This window comes from Vicugna pacos, chromosome 23, assembly GCF_048564905.1.
Source record: "Vicugna pacos chromosome 23, VicPac4, whole genome shotgun sequence".
NCBI lineage: Eukaryota > Metazoa > Chordata > Mammalia > Artiodactyla > Camelidae > Vicugna > Vicugna pacos.
In genome coordinates, this window is record NC_133009.1 from 23,912,894 (window position 1) to 23,924,941 (window position 12,048).

General features: G+C 42.7%; 1 non-coding gene across 1 annotated transcript; it reads left to right on the forward strand.

Annotated features, from left to right (window-relative positions):
* Positions 1-11,415: 11,415 nt before the first annotated feature.
* On the forward strand, positions 11,416-11,488 carry TRNAA-CGC (transfer RNA alanine (anticodon CGC)). Its single transcript has one exon. It is a non-coding gene; the product is annotated as a tRNA-Ala (tRNA).
* Positions 11,489-12,048: the final 560 nt, after the last annotated feature.

The following is a 12,048-nucleotide window of genomic DNA, read 5'->3' on the forward strand; positions in this document are numbered from 1 at the left end:
GCTCAGAGCAGAGGAAGGACTTTGTGGAGAAGTTGACAATGGCGTTGGCCTTGAAGGATGGTTAAGAATTTTGATATTAAAGCTAGGATCGGGGGGGTATCAGGTGAAGAAAATATCAAGGGGCAAATCCATGGAGACTGGACAAAATTGGACATACGAGGAGAGCAATAAACAATACAACAGATAATAATGCACCATTGGGCTCAGAAAAGAGAACTAAGTTAACTAGTCCCTCCTCGTGGTCCCAGTATGCAAGCCAGCAATCTTTTCTCCAAAATATTTTGTAGTTACTTATTATATTAGTTTGCTAGCACTCCCATAATAAAATACCACAGAATGGATGGCTTAGACAATAGTTTATTTTCTCGTAATTTTGGAGACTGGAAATCTAAGATCAAGGTGTCAGCAACTTTGGTTTCTCCTGAAGTCTCTCTCTTTGACTTACAGATGGCTGCCTCCTTGCTGTGTGGCCTTTTCTCTGGGTGAGTGCCTCCCTGGTGTCACTCCCTCTTCTTATAAGGACACCAGTCATAATGGATTAGGGCCACACATATGACCTCATTTAACCTTAATTGCTTCTTTAAAGATCCTGTCTCTAAATAGTCATGTTCTAAGGCACCGCAGGTTAGGGTTTCAACATATGAATTTCAGGTTGTGGGGGCACAATTCAGTCTATAACACTTATTTAATGCCTTTCTTCTGTTTAACCTGAGAGAATGGTCTGGTTTTGTTTATCTCTTTACTCCATGTGCCTTAGCCAAATGTCTGGCACAGAAATATTTCTTGGCCCACTTTTTGCTAATTTATAAGTAGATTGCAGATTATGCTGGCTGGAGTCAGATGATGAAGAGCTTTAGGTGCTAAAGAGAGGTGTAGATATTTTAGAATAAAGAATGTATGATCAAGAACATCATGCTGTCAACGGTGTAGAGGATTCGTTGGCAGCAAGAAGAAACGGAACCAGGAAATCAGTTAGGAGTCTCTCACTGTGGTCTGTGCAATGGAGCCTGAGGATTTGAATGCTAGTAGCTTTGGGGAGGGAGATGAAAGGAAGACCTGTTACAAAGCTTGGATGTGACAATGAATTGGGAATGGGAGGAAAGGAGAGAAAAGTCAAGTTTTTGAGCCCAATGGCGTAAAAGTTATAGTTCCATTCAAGGCAAGAGATTGTACTCGAGCTGAATTTGATAAGTTTGAGGTGCAGGTGAGCTACATGGATGTTACTGCAGGGGATTTTCAGTGTAGAAACCAGAAAAACATGTGTGTGTTTATTTAGTTCATTTCCCAACAGGAAGTTGGAAATGTGGGTCCGTTGTCCAAGAAAGAGCTATTGGGGTAGGCTGTGTGATGGATGAAACTTCACTTTATTTATTTATTTCTCGTATCTGCAGTTCTAGTTCAATGCCTGGCCTATGTATAATGCTCAATAAATATCTGTTGAATGAATGAAATAAAGATTGAGGAATAATCTGCATTGCAGGCACTGCAGTCAAAAAGATCATTGTTAAAATCAAGGGCAAGAAGGGAGGAAAAAGAGAATAGTCTAAGGATGTTTAGTCTCCCTCACTTGATTTTGAATTATCTCACTGTAAATTACGGAAAACACAATGGGTAATTCTCAAAATCACATAGAGAAGAAACAATCTCAGTACCGCTACAAAAAACAAAAACCCAAACAAGCAAACAAACAAAAAAACCAGGCATTTTGGAACCAGGGGAAGAAGGTTAGTAATACATTAACTTAACAAATAGCAACACCTAGTGACCACTTCCAAAAACAACATGGGGACTTTCCAATGACTTTCTTAATGAGGATTTTTCACAGCATTCAGACATGTGGGGAAAGAAAGAGATAGTAATTGACCAGTTCTGCAGATGGTGGTGACAATAATAACTAATATTTGTATGGCACTTAGTTTTTTGCAAAACACTCTCCTATACCTTATCTCATTTGGTAATTGAGATAGATATTGTCGAATAAAATCAAGGCTGATGTAGAGAAGAGGGTTGGGGTCTGGGCTGCTTGGCATGGCTGAATACCCTGTGCTGTCTGTCCCAGAAATGGTGCATAATAAGAAGTGGCAGACGGGAGACAGCGGATGACTCACTGCAACCCCTCACCACTATTGGAAGAAGCAGCCCCAAGGAGAGCAAAACAGCTACACACCACACATACACACACACACACACGCTTGTGTACCCATAGGCTCACACACACGTACACACATATGCACAAAACACACACACACAAACACATTTTTTCCCCTTTGATCTCAGGTGGAAAGTTAATCCAGTTTGTCAAGCACTCTGTTGATTTTCACTTGAATTTCCCTCAACAATCTTTCCAAACCTTTTCTACTCTAAAGTCCTGAACTCCAGGACTGTTCTGGAGTTTGAATGCCAGTTCCAACACTTTCTTCCTGAATGACCTTGGACAAATCACTTAATTTCTCTGTGTCTCAGTTTCACCATCTATACATTGGGAATAATCACAGAACATACCTCAAAGGCTGGTTGTGAGGTTTAAACTAGTTAATATATCTCAAATGCTTAAACACGTTTATCTTATAATAAGTGCTAGCTTTTTCTTTTTCTATAATTGGTTTGTAATGGTTTATTTGCTTTTTCTGTCTCTTCTTCTGGTCTGGTCTCCTTGAGTGTAGAGTTTTGTTGAGCTCTGAAACCCTAACACTCATGGATGGTACATAGGAGGTCGAGGTAAGCAGTTTGTCTTTGGGGTGACCAGAGGAACAGCAGGATATCTGAACAGTTTTCTGGAGCATGATGATATTGAAGGAAATGAGAATACTTTACCCCCAAATCCTTTTGGCCACTTTGCCAAAAGGGTTATTTTGAATTGAAGGCAATCAGGAAGAAGCAGATACTAGAAAAGCTCCTTGCTTCCGCCTGATTTGCCTAAATGCAGGATGTAAATTACCCAAGGTGTCCCTCCTTCCTCTCTATCAGGAAAGACAAAGGAAATCTTGGGAGTCAACTCTAGACTCTTATCAGTCCAAAGATGGCACTAGAGAAATCTACATAACAAATTTTACCAACTAGACTTTATCTACAATTAATTTCCTCCCATATATTTACCTTCCCACAATTGCCTTCCTTAGAAGCCTTAAACTGCTTTCTTTTGTCCCGTTACTTCTCTACAACTTTATTGTTCTTTGCTAAAGATCCTATATAAGCCTGAATTTTAAGCTACCTCTTCGAGTTACTCTTCCCTGAGTTTCTGCCATGTATGTATGAGATATACATGTTGATACTAACAAACAGAAGTTTGTTAATATTAAGGAGGGGAGGATGGAAGGTGGAGGGGATGAAGCAGGAAACTAAAGCTAGAGTTGTAAAATGCTTTTGTCAAAACTTGCATCAGAACCCAGGTCTCTTCTTTCCCAGTCCAGCTGTGTTTCCACTAGATTGTTCACATTTTAAACATCACTAGTGTTGTCAAAAATGCCGTCTATTTTCCTGTTACTGATGGCAAATTTATTATGAGGGTGAATCAAAGGAAACCATAAACAAAACAAAAGGACAACCTACCGACTAGGAGAAAACATTTGCAAAAGATGAGACAGACAAGGGCTTAATTTCCAGAATATATAAACAGCTCAAACAGCTCATAACAAAAAAGGAAACAACCCAATCCAAAAATGGGCAGAAGACCTAAATAAGCAGTTCTCCAGGGAAGACATACAAAAGGCCAACAGGCACATGAAAAAATGCTCAGTATCTCTAACTATCAGAGAAATGCAAATCAAAACTACAATGATATATCACCTCACATAAGTCAGAATGGCCATCATTAAGCAGTCCACAAACAATAAATGCTGGAGAGGCTGTGGAGAAAAGGGAACCCTCCTACACTGTTGGTGGGAATATAATTTGGTGTAACCACTATGGAAAACAGTATGGAGATTCCTCAAAAAACTAAAGATAGACTTATCTTATGATCCAGCAATCCCATTCCTGAGCTTATATGCAGAGGGGACTCTAATTCGAAAAGATACATGCACCCCAATGTTCATAGCAGCACTGTTTACAATAGCCAAGACATGGAAACAACCTAAATGTCCATCAACAGATGACCAAGTAAAGCAGCCGTTGGTATATATATACAATGGAATACTAGTCAGCCATAGAAAAGAATAAAATAATGCCATTTGCAGCAATGTGGATGGACCTGGAGACCATCGTTCTAAGTGAAGCAAGCCAGAAAATGAAAGAAAAATACCATATGATATCACTTATTTGTGGAATATAAAAAAAAGGACACATACACACACAAAAGGACACAAATGAACTTATTTATAAATCAGAAACAGACTCACAGATGTAGAAAAGAAACTCATGGTTGGGGTGGGGATGAGTACGAATAAAATGAGAGTTGGAAAATAAATGCCATCTACTTTCCTGTTAATGATGGCAGTTTCACTACGAGAGCAGTCGCTGTGTTTCACTGCAGCTGTTTCCTCCACGTACCTGAAATGCCAATGCCCCAGCTGTCTTGATGGAGAGGCCCAGTTTGCAAGAAAATAAGACAAACTACTTTGCTGCCTTAATTCTAGTGGGAATTTAATTTAATTAGCATCTGATTTACACAATGCATATGTGACAGCTGTGTTTGTGGAGTATCCGTGGAAGCAAGAAATTACCATCCATTGAAATCATCATCAAAGCTTATTTATCTTCCTGCTGCATCTTTCCAGCCTTCAGCTTTGGGGACTTCTGTGTGTTTATTGCACACTTCATGGAGGTTACAGTAAATGATACTCCAGTAAGTGTGCTAGGATTTGCGGAGGGTTTAGTAGAGGCTTGTTTTAGAGACTTAATAGGATGAATCTGAAAATGAGGCTTTGGAGGTTTGATCAAAGGACAGGTGTTTGTTTGTTTGTTTTTTAATGTTGGGTTTTAAGGAATATTAAGCATCTCAAATGAGAGAATCTTACCACCTGGGCCAAGGAGCCATCAGGGCATTGGCATTTGGCACTTGCGCAGTGTGCTCTGCTCGTCACTGCTCAAGAAGGGCGTGGGTGGTCTGTGGTGGGCTGTTCACTTGGGTCTCTCCTCCAGCCCCTGGAGCTGTCCTAGGGGAACCCAGGGATTGGTTGCAGGATCTTACCCATGCTTATATTCCCCAGTGCCTGGCAAGGAATAAATAGTTGTCCAATGAGTGAACAAGTAAATGGAATTATACTTGAACTGGAGGCAGAGCTTTTAATAAGCCTCTTCCAGGCACTTACTATTCCCCTGTGTTCAATTTATCCATTATTTGATTTTTTGGGGGGGTGGGGGTGGGAAGAGGTAATTAGGTTTTATTTTTACAAGAGGTACTGGGGATTGAACTCTGGACCTCATGTATGCTAAGCATGCACTCTACCACTTGAGCTATACCCTCTCACCTCACCCATTGTTTGAAGAATGATTAGCATGAGTTTACGAATCACTACAATACTGGCAGGGAACACATTAGATAAAGGAGGGTCTAATCAAGTAGAGAGCACACATCTAAATAAGGGTTCAATAGAAGCTTCAAAGAAGACATGGCATTAGAGCCAAATTTTGAATCAAACAAATGTTTTATGGGAGACAATGTTTTGATAACAAAAAATACAAGGTGGGAAACCCAAAGAGAGAAAATTATATTAATAGAGGTAAAAAGGCATGAAATCAGATGTTTTCAAGGAGCAGGGAGCTTGGCTCATAGAGATAGGAAATGTAGAATAAGTCAGGGCTGGACCATGAATGACCTTGAAGAATTTCTAATTTTATTCTGTCACAATGTGGGACCTTTGAAGATTTTTGCCAAGGAGAGTGACCTGATTAGATTGACAGTTTAGAAGAAAAACCTCTGGCACCATGGTAAAGAATGCACAAGCAGAGAGAACGAGACTGACTTTTCATGCTCTCACGAGTTAGATTTTCAGTGTTTCCACCATTGAGGCAACAATCCAGAAATCCATCCATCAGTAAATCCTGGAAGCAGGGCTCCTGACATGGAAATGAGTTTCAGAGATAACACTAAAGATGAATGGTCAGGATTTGGCAATGGGTCGATTGACAGCTGAGAGTCAAATTTGCCCCTGAAATACCAAAAGTTTCCAGCTGGGCTGATGGCAAAAATGGCGATGCCAATTAGGAGGAGAGAAAAATCCAAAGAAGACACTGGTAAAAATAAAACATATTTCCCACTTTAGCATGTCATTCATACACCTGACACATGCCCATTTTCTTGGTGCCGTTCCAGCTTGATGGAGTAAGAATATTAGAGTTAAAAGACACTTTACAGATTATCTAGTTTAGTGTTTCTCAAAGTAAGTTCCTCAGATTGCAGCTGATTAGAATGCCCCAGGCACAAGTGAGTTCACAAGCAAATACCTTGTGAAATATTGTATACTCTGTCTGCCTTTTGGAGCTTAACAATACACAGTAACATACTAAACACCATGAAAAGTCACTTTCTGCAGCGAAGAAATTTTCTCCATTTTGTTAAGTTTCTCAAACCTTTTTTTTAATAAAGTTTATTAATAGTCAGAAGAATATTTTTTCTCCAAAAGCTAGTTTAGTCCAAACTCCTCATTTCATTGATTAGAAAACCAGGCCCAGAGATTCCAAATGGCTTTTCCAAGTTATACAAATTTCTAGTAGCAGAATCAAAATTAGAATCTAATTTTTACAACTTCTTATCCAGGGCTCTTTCCACCTCTAATTAGGCTTCTAATTAATATGAACGTGACTTATGTATCTTTCCTAAACTAGAATCAGCCTGAGGGTTTAAGACTCCATCCATCCTGCCCTCTCCTCTCAGATCTCCTCCCACCTCAGGCAGGAGGCTCCTTCATTCACCCTCAAGGGCTGGTATGAGCCTGCCTCCAATTCCAGCGTATGGGTTTTCCTCCCACACTAAGCAATTCTCCGACACCAGCTCTGTGTCCTACAATTCAACTCAGTTCTGACACTGGTAAATACCAGGAGACAGCATCAGATCCCACAGCATAAGGACTCACTCCTACAAGACTGCCCGCCCCCTTCTGCCTCTTGTCACCTGTGCTGCTAATGGGCTCCAGGTGGGAGGTTCCAATGACCTCCTCCTTGGGTTCCAGTAATTTGGTAGAGCGGTTCACAGAACTCAGAGAAACATTTTTACTTATCAGATTGCTGGGTTAGTATAGCTCGGGAACAGCCAGATGGAAGAGAGGCCCAGGGCCGGGCAAAGTGAAGGGTGTGCAGCTCCATGCTCGCTGAGTTTGTTGCTCTCCCCACATCTCCACATGTCGACCAGTGCGGAAGCTCTCTGAACCCTACAGTTCAGGGGTTTTTAGGGAAGCTTCATTCCATAGGTATGAGTAATTAAATCATTGGGCTTTGTTGACTGAACTCAAGCTCCAGCCCCTCTCCTCTCCCTGGGGGTCTCGGGTTGGGTATGGAAGCAAAGGGGTTTGTGGTGGGGCTGAAAATTCCAATCCTCTAATCACATGATTGATCCTTCTGGGAATCAGTCCCCAAACTTAGATGGGTCCAGAAGTCATCTTAGCAACATAACACAATTTTTTTTTTAATTCCTTTATGCCCTCTCATCGTAGGAAATTTCAAGGATTTTAGGAGGCCAGTAGGCTGGAAACAGGCTGGATTTGATGCTGCAGTCTTTTTTTTATTTTTTGTTTGTTTTTGAAGGGGAGATAATTAAGTTTATTTATTTATTTTTATTTTTTATTTATTTTCTTTTATAAATGGAGGTACAGGGGATTAACCCCAGGACCTCGTGCATGCTAAGCACACACTCTACCACTGAGCTATACCTACCCCAAACTGCAGTCTTGAGGCAGAATTTCTTCCTCTTTATTGAAACTCAGTTTTTTCTCTTAATTCTTTCACCATTTTCCCCCTCTTTTGCCTAAAAAGCTGAGTACTGTGTTTGCTAGCTCTTGGCAAGCCTGCATAAGGTGCCTGAGAATAAAAATGTTGAAAGGTGTGGTTGGCTTCATTTTGCTGTAAGTATAAGAAATAATTGTATCTTGTGGTTGGAGGTGCTGCAATTTGGCAGAGGATGGAAACTTTTATGAGATAATTGAAGGGCCTCATCACTAACAAGCCTACAAAGATGAAAAAGACCCAAACGATTCTAGGCAGGCTGTTTATCCAGGGAAAGACTTTCATGTGATTTTCAGAGATATGGAGATAAAGGGTAGGTGCCTGTGTGCATTTGCCAAAGAGCTTCTCCGATCACTTCAAACCTCTTGAATTTCCATTCCTAAGTTTAAGGTTTAGGTGACTCCATCATTAGGAAAGAAAAACCATAAAATTAATTTTAATTTGCCTACGTTGCACACAATGAAGTATGGTGGTAATAACCTAAAACATCAAGAATCAGAAAAATCATTTAAATTTAGTTTCTTCACTTAACTATCAAACTTTCGCTACATCATTTGTTTAATTGGGGATATTTTGGGCTGGCAAGAATCTAGGGTTTAAATACCACTGGAAAGGAAAGTCATTTAGCCCTTCCCCGTATATGATTGGATCTTGGAAGCTGCCAGATAGAACTAGAAAATACTTTTTTGCTATGTATTATTTAGCATCCGTAAATCTACAAAAGGCAAGGATGCCTCCTGGGAGGAAAAGGGCTAAGGACTAGAACTCCTCCAATTAGGTACAAGGATCTGAGATGATACTGACCAAGGTTTCAGATGGCATAAAAGAACAATAAAGTCCCAAGAGGAAATCCACTCTAAAAGAAGGGGAGTCTGGACTGGTGACAAGTACTATGCCTCTGTCTAGATTGTTGGTGGGGAGTGTTCTGGGTTTAGAGCATGGCTAATGGTAGAATCCCTTCCTACTAAGTTAATTTGACATTGTGATTGGGCTTTAGGGGAAATGATCGTGGGTCTGTAACATCACTAAAGAGTTGTACTTTCTAGGGGGCTCATTCTTTTTTTTTGTTTGTTTTTTCTTTTCCCGTGGTGGGGATGCTTATGACTGATATCAGAGAAGTGTTTTCCTGGTCCCACTCACCTGGGTTAAAAAGCAAGTGGAAAATATAGGAATTGACAGTGGTGGCAAATGAAACAGCCAGACTAAACTTGCAGGAGATGCTTGCCTGGTCAGGCCCCAACACAATACAGTAAGGTTCGAGGAATAACTGATACAGCCCAGTGAGTTCAGTCTAGCCTTGAGGAGTAAGGCAAAATTCTAGCCCTCTGGGAGCACTGTGCTTCTTGGATGGGTACCTTAGGAGTCCTTATGCATATTTAGGAATTAAAAATGTATCAGTTATTCATCGCAATGTAAAATACTACCCCAATATTCAGCAGCTTAAAACAGTAAATATCTTTTACGACACAGTTTCTATGAGTCAGGAACCCAAGAGTGGCTCAGCTAGGAGGCTGGGGCTCAGAGTGTCTGATGAGGTCGCAGGCAGGTGTTGTTGGCAGAGTTGCAGTCACATCCAGGCTGGAGGAAGACCATCTTCTGAAAATACCCTGTCAGTGGCTGGCTAGCTCCTGCACAGAGGCTCCAACTGACATGAAAGCCATACAACTAGACTTGATTGGTGAGGGCACGGCTTCCAGGAATGAAAGACGATGAGGAGCCCTGGTTCCTGGAGAGGCCTCGGACCCCATGGGCAGCAAGACCAAAACAGGGAATTACTGTCACTACCTTTGCAGCCCAGTATCAGTGCATTTCGAGTCGGCCCCCTCAAAAGAGGTGGATATCCAGATGGTTTGGCCAGGCACAGCATCTGAGGCCTGGAGGGCCCCCCTTCCCAAGGCTTCCTGAAAGGGTGTGTACTGCCCATGGGCGTGCTGTGCGGTTCAGGGTAGCCAGGCATCTGGAACAGAAAAAGGGTCTGGAGAGGCCGGGACACAGGGGTGGGCTCTTGGGGACCAAGGCGTATGCTTAGTAGCAAACCTTAACCTATCCAGCATGCAATATTCCCCACGACCGCAGAGCTGGGGCTTACCTGACTGCCCTGGCGGGGCGGGTGCGCTGGCCAGAGCATCCTCCAGTGAGATGACCGTGGGGGCCCTGGTTGCAGGAGAAGCCAGAGACCTGTCAGGCAGCTTCAACGTGGACAGTCACCAATTTGCAGCTGCCCATTCAGAGTGACTAGGGGCTAGAGGGGGTGAGGGGTGGGGAGTGGGGTGCACTGTGGAGACTGTGCCGGCCTCCGCCGGCCGCCCTAGGTCTGGGGGACGCGGCTGCCCCAGGTTGGGGGACAGGATGCACAGCGCGCTCGCAGGTGCTGAGCTGTTCCAGAGGGTCGGGATCCGGGACACCGCAAGGCTTGGGAGTGGCCTGATCTCGACGGCAGAATGTTGAGGGACAGGGCCGAATCCACACATTATTTACCCTGAAGGTAGAGCTGGAGGACACTGGACTGCATGGCCAAGGGTGGGGAAGGGCAGGCAGGCTGGCTGGGGTGTCCTCTAAGAAGAGACACTTGAGAGCTATGGTGATGTAAGAGAAGCCAGGTGCCACGTCAGGCAGCAAGTCCTAAGGGGACTGATTCACAGGTTAGTAGCTGCTGCCTCAGGGTGGTTTTCCGGGCGTGGTCCCTCTCCACATTGAGGACTGTGCTGGTTGGGGCCGGAGGGCCCCGGCTGCCCAAGGCCGGCTGAAGGGATGTGTGTGTGCTGTGCAGATGGTCCTGGGTATTTTCTGGAGCAAGGGGAAATATGACCCAGCCCAGGACAAGTACTGGGCCAGGACCAGGTTCAGAGGACTAGGAGCGCTATGGTTGGCTTTTGAGGGGAAATAGGCCTGTCGGAAGTCAACCATTCCTCACTGGCTGTTCAAAGAAGACCTTAGTTCTTTACCAAATGGACCTCTCCACAGGCTGCAAGATTCTCACAACATGACAGCTGCCCCCTGCCCCCCCTCCCAGCAAGTGATCCAAGAGAAAGAGAGAGAGACCAAAACAGAAGCCATACTGTCTCTTATGACAATCTGAGAAGTGTCATGCATAGCTGCTGCTGCTTTTGTTTCTTCTACTCTCCTTTTGGGGTGGGAAGTAATTAGGTTTATATATTTATTTTAATGGAGGTACTGGGGATTGAACCCAGCACCCTGTGCATGCAAAGCATGGGCTCTGCAACTGAGCTATATGCTCCACCCACATTGCTTCTGATGTATTCCACTGGTCGCAGAGACAGCCCTGGTTCAGTATGGGAGGGGCTACATGAAGTGTGAATACCAGGAGGTAAAGATTATTGGGGACCATTTGAGAAACTGGCCACACAAAGACTGAATTTTTTTTTTGAGTATAGAAAAGGAGTTTATTAGGTACACTGCCATAGACAACTGTGGGTCACACAGACGGGAGATGCCTGGGTGTATGAGAATGGATGTTCTAATAATTCAGCTGTGGTGAACTTAAGGCCAACAGGAGTGCAGGGATTTGTGAGAGGGGGAGGGTATAGCTCAGTGGCAGAGCGCATGCTTCGCATGCATGAGGTCCTGAGTTCAATCCCCAGCACCTCCATTAAAAAAAGAATAAAAAAAAAGAATAGGTGAGAAAGCTCAATATGTGTTTAATGGAAGTTCCAGAAGAAGTGACTAGAAATAATGCGGGGGGGGGGAATGTCTGAAGGGAGAATGGCTATGAATTTTCCATATTTGAAGAAACACGCAAATCCTCAAATACAAGAAACATGAAGAATATACTAAGGTGGCTAAAAAATAAAATTAAACGTAGATCATAGAAATTTTGGACAATCTTAACGTTTACAATAGAAACAGATTAGGGTAAAAAGGCTGACTTCAAATCAGCAACAACCAAGACCAGAAGACAACTGATTACTGCCATAAAGAATTCCATGTCTGGCTAAACAATTATGGAAAGTAAAATAATGAAATTTTACGACCTGTAAAAACTGAATTGACCGCTCCTGCATCTTCACTGAATGATGAATAAGACTGTATGTCAACCGGAAGGAAACTGAACCAAGACGTAAGAGTGAGATGTGAGAAACAAATGTAAACAAACTAGTAAACAAAGTGAGAAATCTTAATAGTGACTCTTAAAAACACTATTTTGGTAAG